The sequence below is a fragment of the Molossus molossus genome, unplaced genomic scaffold (assembly GCF_014108415.1).
Source record: "Molossus molossus isolate mMolMol1 unplaced genomic scaffold, mMolMol1.p scaffold_m16_p_12, whole genome shotgun sequence".
Classification (NCBI taxonomy): domain Eukaryota; kingdom Metazoa; phylum Chordata; class Mammalia; order Chiroptera; family Molossidae; genus Molossus; species Molossus molossus.
In genome coordinates, this window is record NW_023425347.1 from 56,601,669 (window position 1) to 56,615,513 (window position 13,845).

Here is a 13,845-nt window from a genome sequence, read left to right on the forward strand (position 1 = left end):
AAATTTAAAATACATATTGAATTTATATAATTTAGGTAAAGTATATATAGTATGTATACTTTATTTACATAAAGTATATATAGTTTATATACAGTATGTATAGTATATATAGTATACACAGTATATTTCATAGTATATATAAAGTATATACTTAGGCTATATATATACACACACACATATACATACATATATATACACACACACATATACATACATATATACATATACATATATATGTGTGTGTGTAGAGAGAGAGGAGAGAGAGACTATATATAGATCTATATATATGGATATATTTTCTTTTTAGGGACATCCAGTTTCACTCCCTTTTCCTCTTTTTTACAATATCACTGTTGCCTGTTGACTTTATCTCTTTGGTAGTATTCTTAGTTTGTTGTTTATTTTATACTCAGCTGACTGTACTGGCTATCTTTGAAGTTAAGGAGAACGTTCAAGATTGAGAGTATCTTTCAAAGAACTGAAACAGAATTTAGAATGGGATGCCCTTAACCTCCACCTAAATGTCCCTTTCAGCAGTGCAGTAATAGAGTTCTTTATACTTCAGCTTCTACTTATTATAGTCTTTATGTTTCTGCCCATTCATTTCCTGCAGCTTCTGAGTTGACTTTTCAATGGACCATCTGAACAGTTTACCATACATCCCATCACTGAGCACTTTTCATATGCAGCTTCCCAAGAGGGGAATTTCTTCTTCTTGGCTACATGATCCAGGTTTATTTCTCTCTAGATACATCTTAAAATATCTTATTTGTGGGTGTTCTAAATTTTTATTTCTTTCTGTTTTCAGGACTGCTTCTGCTATGGGTGTATTATTCATTGCCGTGGTGCTTGTGACAATGATAGAAAGGTAAAAATGCTCAGTGGATCCTTTGAGTTTACCTACTGTTTCATTCTGTGTTACTGCTGATTCGTGGTTTTTCTGGCTGATTGTAAGATGGGACAGGAGTAATGCAGGAAAAAAGTAAAAGCCAAACAAAAACCACTTACCCAATTATTTCTGAACCGCATCCAAATAATATATGCTATGTACATATTAAAAGTTACATTGGAGAAGGATGTGTAATGGTATAGAAGGACATTCATGATATAATGTTAGGTGAAAAAAGAAGGTAACAAAACTGGAGATAATGTATCTACAAAGAAAAAAAAGATACTAACATTTTCATAAAGGTTATTTCTAGATGGTGGAATTCCCAGTAATTTTTTTTCTTAATTTTTTTATTTATTAATTTGTTTTTGTTACAGATGTTTCTCATTTTTCCCCCACTGAAACCTTTCTCACCTTCCCCTGCCTCCGCCTCATCCCCAGCTTTGTTGTCTATGTCCACTGGTCATGCATACATGCATGTAAGTTCTGCGGTTATCTCTCCCCCCCAACCTCCCTCCTCTGAGGCTTATCAGACTGTACCCCACCTCTATGTCTCTGGGTTGATTTTGTTCATCAGTTTGTTTAGTTCATTATATTCCACAAATAAGTGAGATCATGTGATATTTATCTTTCTCTGCTTGGCTTGTTTCATCTTTTTTCTTTTTTGTGGTCTGTATTTTCTACAATTAACATCTATTCTCCACTTAATAAGGAAAAAGTCAATGTTATTTCCCTATGAAAGGTAATCTTGGCTGATTATCACACACATTTAATTTTCTACACAAGAGTGCTATAGTTGAAATGCCTACCTAAAAAGTGAACAAAAATAAACTATCTACCACTTCAACCTCTGTCATCCACCACAGTGGCTGAGAGCCTAGGTTGGACTCATTTGAGTTTGTTCATTTATCATTTGTTCAACAAGTATTTATTAAGCACTTGCTCTGTATAAAGCACTGTGCTGGTACTGAAATACTGGATTAGGTAAAGTATTATCACTGTCCGCGGGGTCTTAATGTCTGGTGGTTGGGCATACATCTGACTACAGTATGAGGCAAAACGAAAAAAGAACAAAAATGATATGGAGGGGGCAGTCTCCATTTCTGCACCTATTCACATGCATATAGATCATGGGAGATATTATAATCCAGAGTTTTAATTTAAAAAATATAGTTCCTATAGCTAATCATAACAATAGTTAACATTTATAAAGCATATACTGTACTGCTGATAACCACTTCTCAATGTGTAGTTGATGGTTCTTTGGGGTCCCTGAGACTTTTTCAGGAGGTCTACAAGGTCAAAACAGTATTCACAATAATACTAAGACATTATTTGCTTATTTTCCTGGGTTGGCATTTGTACCAATGGTGCAAAAGCAGTAGTGGGTAAAACTGTTGGTGTCTTAACATGAATCAAAGTAGTCACACCAAAACCTGCCACCAATGTATCATCGTGTTTATCGTTGCCATGGAAAGCCAATGCTCGTTTCACCGACGAATGCCTTGATGAAGCAATACAAATTATTTTATTAAATCCAGACCCTTGAGTTCACGCCTATTCAATATTGTATGTGACAAAAAGGGAAATAAATGTAAAGCACTTCCGATGCACACCAAAGCATGACGGTTGTCTTGTGTGAGTGAGTAGCCACATGGTCCCCTTGGAACACCATTTTTACTTGAAAGAACAACTGACAGGGAAACAACATCTATTCAAAAATAGTATTTGGCAGACATTGTCTCAAAAATGAATGAAGTGAGCCTGTCACTTCAAGGAAAAACAACTGACAATATTTGTTGCCAATGATAAAATTTGAACTTTCATGGGAAAATTAGAATTTTGGAAGATTTGTGTGTCTGGACTGTGAACTTGTCAGCTTCCCCAAAACTAAAGACTTTCTAGTGAAATTGTGGTGCTATTAATGAATGTGATTTTTTTCATATCGTGTAATGAAATGTGTCAATGTTATGGAGATTTGCATAACTCAGTGAACCAATGCTTTGCAAATGACCAATGCATGATGTTGTAAAATCATGTGGGAAAAGAAGACCCATTCAAAATATAGGATAGACCAGTGTATTTTAATGCCACAGAGCATGAAAAGTTTATTGATGTCATTTAAGATTCTGCATCTCAACTAACCTAACTACTACTTGTCAGATTGGTAGAGTATCAGAGAAAAATATCCACAGTTATCTGAAAAGACTTTTAAATACTCGTCTCTTTTCCAACTACATGTCTGTGTGAGGCCAGATTTTCTTTGTATACTTAAATAAAAACAACATACAGCAATAGATATTAAAGAGATTTATATAAATAGAAAATAAGGTCACTCTTCTCACTACTTCAGTGAGAGAATATAGGTTACCCCCATAAAATGTATTATTTGCATTAACATGTAATTCATGTAACATTTAACAAAGTTTATTATTATTATTTTTAAATAAGTTAACAAACAGAAAATTCTCAGTTTTACCTTTGAATATCATAAATATTTATAGCTACAACCCACATACACAAAAGCTCTTAAAAGATATTTTTAGCCTGGCTGGTGGGGCTCAGTGGTTGAGCGTTGACCCATGCACCAAGAGGTCACCGGTTTGATTCCTGATCAGGGCACATGCCCAGGTTGTCGGCCTGATCCCCAGGAGAGAGTATGTAGGAGGTGGCCAGTTGATGTTCTCTCTCATCGATGTTTATCTCTCTCTCTCCCTCTCCCTAAAATCAATAAAGAAAAAAAAAGATATTTTAAGACAATAAAAGGGTCCTGCCTGAAACTAAAAAGTTTGAGAATTCCTACTGTAGACAATACACGATGCATTTTTTAAAAAATATGTTTTTTATTGATTTTAGAGAGAGGAAAGGAGAGGGAGAGACAGACAGAAACATTGATGAGAGAGATACATCGATCAGCTGCCTCCTTCATGCCCCCTACTGGGGATCAATCCTGCCACCCGGGCATGTGCCCTGACCAGGAATAAGACCAGTGACCTCTTGGTGCATGAGATGACACTCAACCAATAAACCACACCAGCCAGGCTACATGAAGCATTTAATATGCATAATCATGTTTAATCTTTACAAGCATTCTTGGTACTATATATACTCCATTGTTTCCATTGTACGTGAGGAACTTACTGTGAAAAAGTTTAATAACTTGTTCAAGATCATATAGCTAGTAAAAGAGTGTAATAAACAATTTGTTTTGAATGGGGCAGGGAGGGAGAGAAAGGTTTCACAAAGGGCACATTTCAGCAGCACTAATTGTAACAGCAGTAATAGTAGTAACAGTAACAACAGTAGCAGAAGTAGCAATAGTAATAACAGTACTAACAAAAGCAGCCGTAGCAGTAAGAGCTGCTGGACACTTGCTACATGACAAATGCTTTATATGTAAAGGCCAGAAGCCAGGCGGCTCTCCATTAGAAAGAAGGGAAGCTGGGTAATTCAGACAAGGTGAATAATCTAAAGAACTAAATTATTAATCATATTTTTAATGTTTTAGGTGTTTCTTAACTTTCTGGAAAAGGAAATAGAAGAGTTTGGCTCTATTTGAGTTCAGAAATGATGAGAATCCACTCTAAAATTCCATAATTTTTTTAAAGCCATAGGTGTTGAAATGTTGAATTACAGCTTTGTGGCTCATGTGAATATGTATTTTTTAATAGTATTCATAAGAATATAGGATATAGTATAGCATAGCTAAATTATTCTACAGACTGCATGAAATATGTATAAAATTATAAATGTGGGGGGAAGTTATTAACCTGGTTAAAGTGAATTTTACAGTATTTTTGTACTTTGAGAACTCCAACTTTTTATTATGTACTTTTAAAATCTAGCTCAAAGTCATTATTCATTGCTCAGAATTACAGAGGTGCTTTCTCAGTACCACCAGTTTAGCCATGAAATATTCTGAACCTTCTCAGGTTTCTTTTCCTTCTACAACTGTATTATACGCCCTTTGAAGGCAAAGAAGAAATCTAGCTTGTTTTGTATTCTTCACAGCACCCAGGAGTGCAAGCACCTTGATTGTTGGGCGAGTTACTTACAGGAGAGTGTGAAAGTCCATTCGGAATCAAGCCTCCATGCTTAGTGTTTTTCTAAGTATCCAGGCAGTCCTATTCCTTTTACATCATCAAGGCCATGAGACTTACTGCTTTTGTATTTATTTACGTGGTAACCTTGAACTCTTTCTGCTGTCACATTTTGAAAATTATTTAAGAGACATGTATTCTTCTCTAATTAAAGTTACCAGCAGAAATGACTAAAGAGTAAATATTTGCAGTGAGCCCAAGCCTGAATAGCACACAGTTTTCCTTGGCACATACATGGTTTTGCAGATTAACATCCTTCATTCCATCAGGGACCACGACTGAATGTGTCCTGTGGGCTGGTGGAGATCAGTTCGGGTACAGAGAAGCCAAGGCACTTAGTGAACCTGAGACGAGGCACGTGAGGCTGGCGCTTCACACGTTGTTTGCTTTGCTGAGTCTTTGCGCTGAAAGAGTGGCCACGCCATCCTGGAGGCGTTCGGCACTGACTGGATGTTTTATGGCAGTAAATGAAGGTAAGAGCACAGAGGGGCCCTGGCCTCGTGGCCCGGTTGGTTGGAGCACTGTCCCTTACACCGAAAGGTTTCGGGTTCGATTCCCAGTCAGGGCACATACCTAGGTTTTGTGTTTGACCCCTGGTCACATTTATGTCTCTCTCTCTCTGTCTCACTCCCTTCCTCTCTCTCTAAAAAGAAAAATCAATGGAAAAATACCCTCGGGTGAGGATTAAAAAAACACAGAGGGAACTTAAGCATTGCTATCCTTAGAAATTCTGCCTAATGGCCTGATATCAGAACATTTATCCAACTCATGATGGACTCCAAAAGAGATGTAGTATGAAGCGGGCAAGACATTTGTTATCTTCTGGTTTGATAATCTGTAAAAATAAAGTCAGAGTGGACGCTCATGTATTTCTGCTTAACATAGAGGCAGCTCCTACGTAGAATAAACTTGACGAACGAGAATACCTTTTAAAATCATATTTTACTTCTATTATCTAAGTAGTAATAGGTAGCATTATTGACCAACTACTATGTGCCACACTTGATGTTAAGGGTTTTGAAATATTATTGTTACACTTGTTCTTACTATGATTTTTAAACAACAACTAACATTTATTGAATACTCACCATGTGCCAGGCACTGTTCTAATTCTAACCATCCTAAGAGGTAAGTGCTATAATTTTTCTCACTTTACAGATGTTGAAACTAAAGCACAGGAAGATCAAGCAACTTGCCCAAGGTCACACACAGCTAGTAGGGAGCAGAGCTGAGACGTCATAGAATACCAAGATGCTGCTGAATGAAATAATGTGTGCAATATGCCAATCAACTGTCTATCACATACTAGGTACCCCAAATTTTTGTCTGCCCCAGTTCCCCCTTTTCTCTCTTATTGACCAACGATAAAAGAATGGCCTTTTAACTTACGTGGAGAGCCCACACAAATACCTTGCTTTCTTTTCTCACCATCATTCTTAGGCTTTTTGGTAATGGTACTTATATGTTGTAAAATATAATGAAAGAAAAAATTTTCCTCTTTTAAAATGAATACCTCATTCATTTACTTACCTTAAGCAGTTTAGTGGCTAAAAAAACAACAGAGCTTTAAAAGTTTATAAAAGGTTCTAGAAGACAAGGGAAGGAGGGAAAGGAACAGACACTGATTTAAAACCCCTAAGTTCCCAAGTCCTGGGTTGGAAACTGCATGTGTGGTTGCTCATTTATTCCCCACAACAGCCCTGTGAGGTATTGCTTATCATCCCTATTTCGTGGCTAAGACATCTATGGTTAAGAGAATTCGGGCTCCTTCCTTGTCAGGAAGGGGTAGAGCCCAAGACTGTCTCCGATGCCTAGAATACTGTCGCCTTCCTCCCAGACACAGGAACTGTGCCTTTGGATTATTTGATCCCAGAAAGTTTCAAGCTTGGGAATTCAAAGAAGAAAGCGACAAGGCTAAGTAATTTACTAAGGCTGGATTTTACTGGCAAAAATCGCCCTTTCACTCTAAACAACTTCCTGAATCACACAGCTGTTTCCTCCCGAGTCCTTGGTGGCTAAATTAAGTAGCATTTGCCTGAATGCTAATCCTTAGATTATGCAACTCTTAATCAATTTGGCTGTAATTAGGTTGCGCTTACAAATTGTCATTGTAGGAATAATGATTATCTTCAAGAGGCAGAAAGAAAAGCATCAGCATCATTCTTGGCTATCTCGTATCCCTGCCACACTCAGTGTGATGGGGCACAAAGTGTGATGGGGCACAACGTGTGGCTGGGGCGTGGTGCTGATGGATTCCTACAGGGGGCGAGCAGTGAGCAGCCAGTGACAATGCCATGGGCGTGGGTCTCGGATTACAGAGAGCTTCTGTTCTCGTGTTTACCTGACTCCTATTTGAGGCAAAGGAATCACACTGGTATCATGTGCATCCCGCTAACATAACATTGGTGCTTTGAAAGGTTAATAAACACAACAATTTTCTCAGTTAAATGTGTTTTCATTTATATAACGTTTATCTGAGTTTAAGGCATTTTGTAAGTATTGCCTCAGTCTTACATATGTGAGACAGGGTAGAGTAATTCTTGCAGCTCTGGCCAACAGTGTGTGAGGCTCGAGATGGGGGACTGTGTTGTTTCATTCGTCTATACCTGGCGTGGGGTGCTTAGGAAATACCTGTTGTTGAATCTCTTCTTCCCACCTCAACTGAGGGTAGGAAATCAGATATTGTATTGGCCGTAGTCAAGGCCAGTTTTCTGCAGACTTATTGCTACCCTTCTGCCCTTTCTTGGCACCCCTGGCCATTTAAAAAGTAACAGAGTAAACCGAGTTAGTCCTTAGCTCAGTACCTACTAATTCCGCAAGCAACTGAGTTCTCATTGACTGTAATCTCTAACATTTGTGACTCTTTTTCACTTAGCTGCCTAAATCTGTAATCACTGTCGCAATTTCTGATAATAGTTTGTTTATTATCCTGGACTGTCTATGCCTACTACTTCCTGGACTGTCTATGCCTAATACTCAGTTTTGGTTTATTACCACCTGTGCCTCAGTGTATAGGAGAACATGAAACTTCTTTTCCCCAGTGATTTTATGGGTGTGGATACTTAAGCCCACACGGACTAAGATACAGGTGATCTCATCTCACAGAGTTGCTATGGAGGATCCTCTTCCACTATCTCAGGATAATTCATTCAAATAGCGGACATTGTATGCCTTCTTTATCAGGCATTGTTCTAGGTGCAAAGGACACAGAAATGTATATTTAAAAAATCCCTATCTCCAAGGAACTCACTGTCAGGAGAAACATAAGCCTGCAACACAAATAACTGCAGCATAGTTTTCGTGCCAATAGGAGCTCTGTGAAGGAAGTGGCTCATTCTGCCTGAAGGATACAGGAAAAGCTACACAGAGGAGGTGACACCTGAAGACCAAGTAGGAGTTACTATTTCACTGAAGCATCCCCGTGGTGTCTGAGGAGACATGACTGTGGCATTCTGGCCTAGCTCCAATCCCTCTCCCCATGACGTGTGAGAAGTTCCGAGGCAAAGTGGTCTGTGTCATGGTGTTCAGTAGGCCACTTTGATAAAGTGATTTGGAACTATGAAATGGGAACAACAGTCTCTAATAGACACTTTTTAGTACCCAGCCTATGTTTAACAATCTCCCTGTTCAAGATCACCCCCTCTACTCTCTCAGTCCATACAGCTCCAGAGGTAGGCATGTGGCTTAAGCTTGGCTAATCAATGCCATTGGCCCCAGTGATAGCTGGGAGATTGAGCACGTGGCCCAGCCAGAGCCAATGAGATGGAAGATAATTTTTCCTGAAACTTCTGGGAAAGAAACTCATTTTTCCCTTGCTGTACTTTATTCATGAGACGATGTAAGGTCTGGGCTGCCTCAGCTAGATTATAAGGGGCACTGAAAACCAACATGGAAGAGCAATGCTGAGAGACATAGAAAGTCTATTCTGGTGACATTCCTTTGGCCCTGTATCAAACTGCGCCAGGAGCTAGAACCGTTCTTGGCTTTTTCTACTGTTTGAGCTGATGAAACCTCTTTTTGCTGAAGCCAGTTTGGATTGGATTTTCTGTCTCTATCCGCACATGGTTGAAGGACCAGGAAATGTTTATTCTGAAGAGTAAAACATCCAGGAGGAACATGTCTGCATTCCAAATATTTGAAGGATGTTGGGTAGAAGAATTACTTGAATATTCTGTGTGTCCCCAGCGGGTATAACTAGATTCAGTAGGTAGATGTTTCAGGTGGTCAGATTTCAGATCAACATAAGTAATGATTTTTTTAACTTTTAGGGCTCTTTCCCAATGAAAACAGCCAGAGGACTTGGTTCTACCTGGCACTAAGGGAGAAGCATGAGACAGTGAGGAGAAGAACTGTGCCTGTCCCCATGGTAAAAAGCATCTTGAAGTGGTCTAAGACAATTTAATTCTGACTCACCTTTATCAGTGTGTTACGATTTTAATACCAGAGCTTTCATTTAGCTTTAGACTTTCTCAAATCAAAGAGAACGTGGTTATTTATTTATTTACTCATTTCTTTAAAGAAACTATAGACTCTGACCTACGAGGGGACGGGGGCTGAAATCAATTTGGTGGATCTGGGATACTCATCCCTTTCATGAAACAGAAGAGAATCACATGTAACAAGGGCAGAAGTTGTTTTGTGAAACATTTTTTCTCTTTTTATAAATAAAACGTCTATATGGTCAGTATAGAGTAATGGCTAAAAGCATGGACCTTGGAACAGGACTACAAAGATTAAAATTTTAGGTCTACCACTTAATGTGATGAGAATTAAATTAGATAATACAGGTAAGGAACTGAGCAGGATCTTGGCACATAGTAAGCACTCAAGAAATGTTAGCTGCTTCATTATTATTATTATTACTAAATAACTCTTAAGACATAGAATTGGGCTCCTCTGAGATGAAGGTGAAACTCTATCCCTGCTTTCAGGCCCCACCTTTTGCCCAACAACCTGAAACGTTATAATTTTTTAAGGATGAACAAAATTACCAGGTGTTTCTTGTATCCTCTGGTAGTATTTGAAGATGCTACCTTGCCAATTGTCATCCAAAGCAATAGCAAGACCATTAGAATAACTGAAACCATTAGGCTGTAAGCCTTCCCATTAGCAAGAGGGCATGCTTATCTATCTCCACATCCCTAGCACCTCTCAGAGAACCCGGAAAATAACTGCTTAAATATCATTAAACACCTTAAAATTTGGTCTTGTTTCTTTTCATGCTCTTTCTCTTGCCTAAATATCCCCTGTTCTTTGTTTCATCAAGGAATATTTCTTGGTTCTTGAAAAAAAGAAAATCTCCCTCCACCCCTCCCAAACACCCCAGAACATTCAAGGAGCATGTACACATGCACACATGTGCACGCATAACCGCCCCCCCCCATACATATGGGACATCATATTAATGATTTCATGATCTTTGGGGATATTGTCTGTTTCCAAGCATCTATGATATATCCTTGTCACTGAACTCATGATTTCCCACTTTATCTCCTTCAGAACCCATGGATGAATACCATCTGGTCCTGGTGATTTATTGCACAGAGTCCCTCAAGTTGCTCCATCCCTTTCTCCTCAGAGACTGAAGAATCTCTGTCAAGGCCGTTCTCTGCTTTGCCATAAAATGTGTCCTTGGAACAGGAATTTCCCCATTGTCTTCTCCAATAAATACTCATTCAATGTATTCATTGAGCTGCTCCTCTCCTTCATCATTCCATTTAATACCCTTCTTTTCCTAATGAAAGTTCTTAACATAACAGATATAGTCACCCTTCTAAAATGCCACGGACTCTTTATTACTATTATTATTTATCTCGATGTTTCTACATGTTTTTCCCATTCTTTCTTTGACCTCTGTTAGTTCTCAGCTGAAACAGCGAGTCCCTATCAGAGTGTGTGGTCTACAAAGAATGTTCCCTTTTTTCCGTAGAGTGCCTTTTCAATAGTTGTTGTCTTTCTACTATAAAATGAGGGTACGTTATGCCCAGAAAGTTTGGAAATTTTAGAGAAGTAGAAGAGATCACGTCATTATAAACAATAGAACACGGATAACTTTTCACCTAGGTGGTGCCTGCTTCAGAGACCTACCTTTGGCATTTCTCTCTAAAACAAAATCTATCTGATTTCTTTCCCTTCTGTTTTCATCCTTGTATGTTGTATTGTGGGGCTAGTGAGAAATAGCACCTCTTCTGTACCTCAGACACAGTTGGGTGTCTCTTCACTGAGCCTTTACGAAGAAGATGTTAGCAAGTGTGCCCTGCAAGGAGGCCTGGCCCTTTAAGACCTCAGCTACTAGATGGCTTAGAACACTCACCTGCCCAACAACTCACGCCATTCTCTATTTTCCCCTAATCCCACTTTGCCAGCAACTACCATGCCTCCCCAGTTTCTCTATTTTGCATTTAATCCATTTTTTATTCTACTAGCCCCACAGTTTGCTTATATTTTTCTCTCAGACTTTTGTGTCTCAGTGAATATCAGACCAATCTCATGGTAACTGACTTCTGGACTTGGCTCCAGGCCCTTCCCTGGTGAATTCCCTTCTCTGGTGGACCAACCCTGACCAAGGTTCAGGGTCAGAGCCATGGTGCCTTTCAGCCCACTTCCTCCCAGCTTCCCCCAAGGATACCTGGTGCAGTGGAAGAACGTGGGACTTGGAGGCAGACAGTGTGAGTTTGAATCATGGCCTCTCACTATGGGGGCTAGTAACTGACCCTCACCAAGCTTCTTATTACTCCATCTGTAAAACGGGACAATCACACACTCTGCTCTTCTGTAACACACTCTAATTTTATTATTCGCCAAAGTTGTATAGTGCATTCTGTGTGTCAGACATCATTTTGAGTGCTTTACAGGTATTAACTCTTTATACAACTTGTTTGAAATCCTAAGAAAGCTTGGGTTGTTTATTCATTTATATGCATTATGTATTTCTAATGAAAGTTTTATTACAAAGCAATTGTGTGGATGGAAAAACGAGGTTAGGAGCTAGAAAATCTCAGACTTGTAATAATAATTATTTTCTTTTTTCTTGTGAGATTTTCAGTATTAAAGTTTGTGTTAAAAAAAAAAAAGAAGAGCTAGAAGTATTGTAGTGAGTAGAATGGTGCCTACCCCCCACCCCCACCTACCCCAAAGGACATGCCCACCCAGAACCTGTGAATGTGACCTTATTTAGAAAGCAGAGTTTTGCAGATGTAATTGAGTTAAGGATCTGGAGATGAGATCATCCTGGAGGAACAGGATGGGCCTTAAATCTAATGGCACGTCTTTCTATCAACGGAAGGGGAAGAGACATACAGACACAGAGGAGAAGGCCTCGTGAAGATGGAGGCAGAGATTGGAGTGATGCAGGTACAAGCCAAGGATCCTGACCAGAAGCTAGGAGAGAGGTATGAAACCGATTCTCCCTCAGAGCCTTCAGGAGGAGCCAATTCTGCCAACTTCTGGTTGATTTTGGACTTCTGGTTTCAAAACTGTGAGAAAATGAGTTGTTGTTGTTTGAGTTTAAGCCACCAAAATTACAGCAATTTATTATGGCAAACCTAGGGAACTAATACAAGTATATTTTGTTTTTGCCAAGAATCATGAATTGAGGGACCAAAACAGAACAGAAACAAACCTAAGAGTCATCAAATTATACCAAAGCATAAAACCAGAGCAAAAGCTACAGGTTTCTAGACCATAAACAGCAACATAGCTCATAAGTACAAACGTTAACAAGAGAACATAAGGCAAGTGAGTTAAACCAGCTGCTGAAACAAAGCTGCTGATCAGTGCTCGCCCCTGGGATACCAGCCTTTTAAAGGTGAGGTGCTAGTTCCCCGATCACAATTGGGTAATGACCGATTGACATCTGTATGATGCAAAATGTGCTCCCTGCTCGATCAAGTTACATCCAGTAGGCAAGGAAACATTTTGAACAGTAAGAATTCCTGCATGTATTCTACTGCTTTGCTGTGAAACTTAAAGATGAAACCATACAAATACAACTCTGACACATTCACTGGCACACATGACGTGTTTAACACATGTCTCCTTTCCCCTGGTGCTTGTCGGCAGCCACAAAGCATATTTTACATTTAGCAGGTGTTTTTGTTTTTTGTTTTTCTTTATTGATTTTAGAGAGAGAGGAAGTAGAAGGAGAGAGAGATAGAAACATCAATGAGAGAGAACATCGATTGGCCGCCTCCTGCATGCCCCCCACTGGGGATCAGGCCCACAACCTGGGCATGTGCCCTGACTGAGAATTGAACTGGAGACCTCTTGGTGCATGGATGGATGCTCAACCACTGAGCCACACCAGTCGGACATAGCAGGTGTTTTAAAAATATCATACATACAGATCTATTTCTCTCTTGAATTACTTTGCAACACTGACTACTGTGATGTTTATAATCTTATGCATGTTATAAGAATCAAGAATTTATAATGACTAGAGGATGATATGGTATGTATAGGGATGATTTTTAAGGAAAAAAATTTATTTTTTAGAGAGAGAGGAAGGGCGAGAGAGATGGAAACACTGACGTGAGAGAGAAATATTGATTGGCTGCCTCCTGCACACTCCCTACTGGGGACTGAGCCCACAACCCAGGCATGTGCTTTGACCCGGAATCGAACCGGAGATCTCCTGGTGCACGGGTCGATGCTCAACCACTGAGCCATACTGACCAGGGGTAGGGCTGATTTTTTAAAGTTGTCAGTTAAAAAGTATGTAACTAGTGCCTTCAAAGGCTGATGAGGAGAATGATAAAATGTTACATAGCCGCAAACATTTAAAGATTGTTCTCATTCATTCACTCATCCAATCACCCAGCCCTCTTAGCTAAACATTTGTTGTGTGTCCAGGACTGC

The 13,845-nt window shown here is 39.3% G+C and overlaps 1 long non-coding RNA gene across 4 annotated transcripts; it reads left to right on the forward strand.

The window, feature by feature from the left end:
• The first annotated feature begins 627 nt into the window (after positions 1 to 627).
• LOC118627067 lies at positions 628 to 10,652 on the forward strand. Of its 4 annotated transcripts, XR_004959001.1 has the most exons (6): positions 628 to 732; positions 809 to 868; positions 5,259 to 5,462; positions 6,148 to 6,298; positions 9,258 to 9,355; positions 10,489 to 10,652. It is a non-coding gene; the product is annotated as an uncharacterized LOC118627067 (long non-coding RNA). The 4 variants fall into 4 exon arrangements; XR_004959002.1 differs by lacking the exon at positions 9,258 to 9,355; XR_004959003.1 differs by lacking the exons at positions 6,148 to 6,298; positions 9,258 to 9,355.
• Positions 10,653 to 13,845: the final 3,193 nt, after the last annotated feature.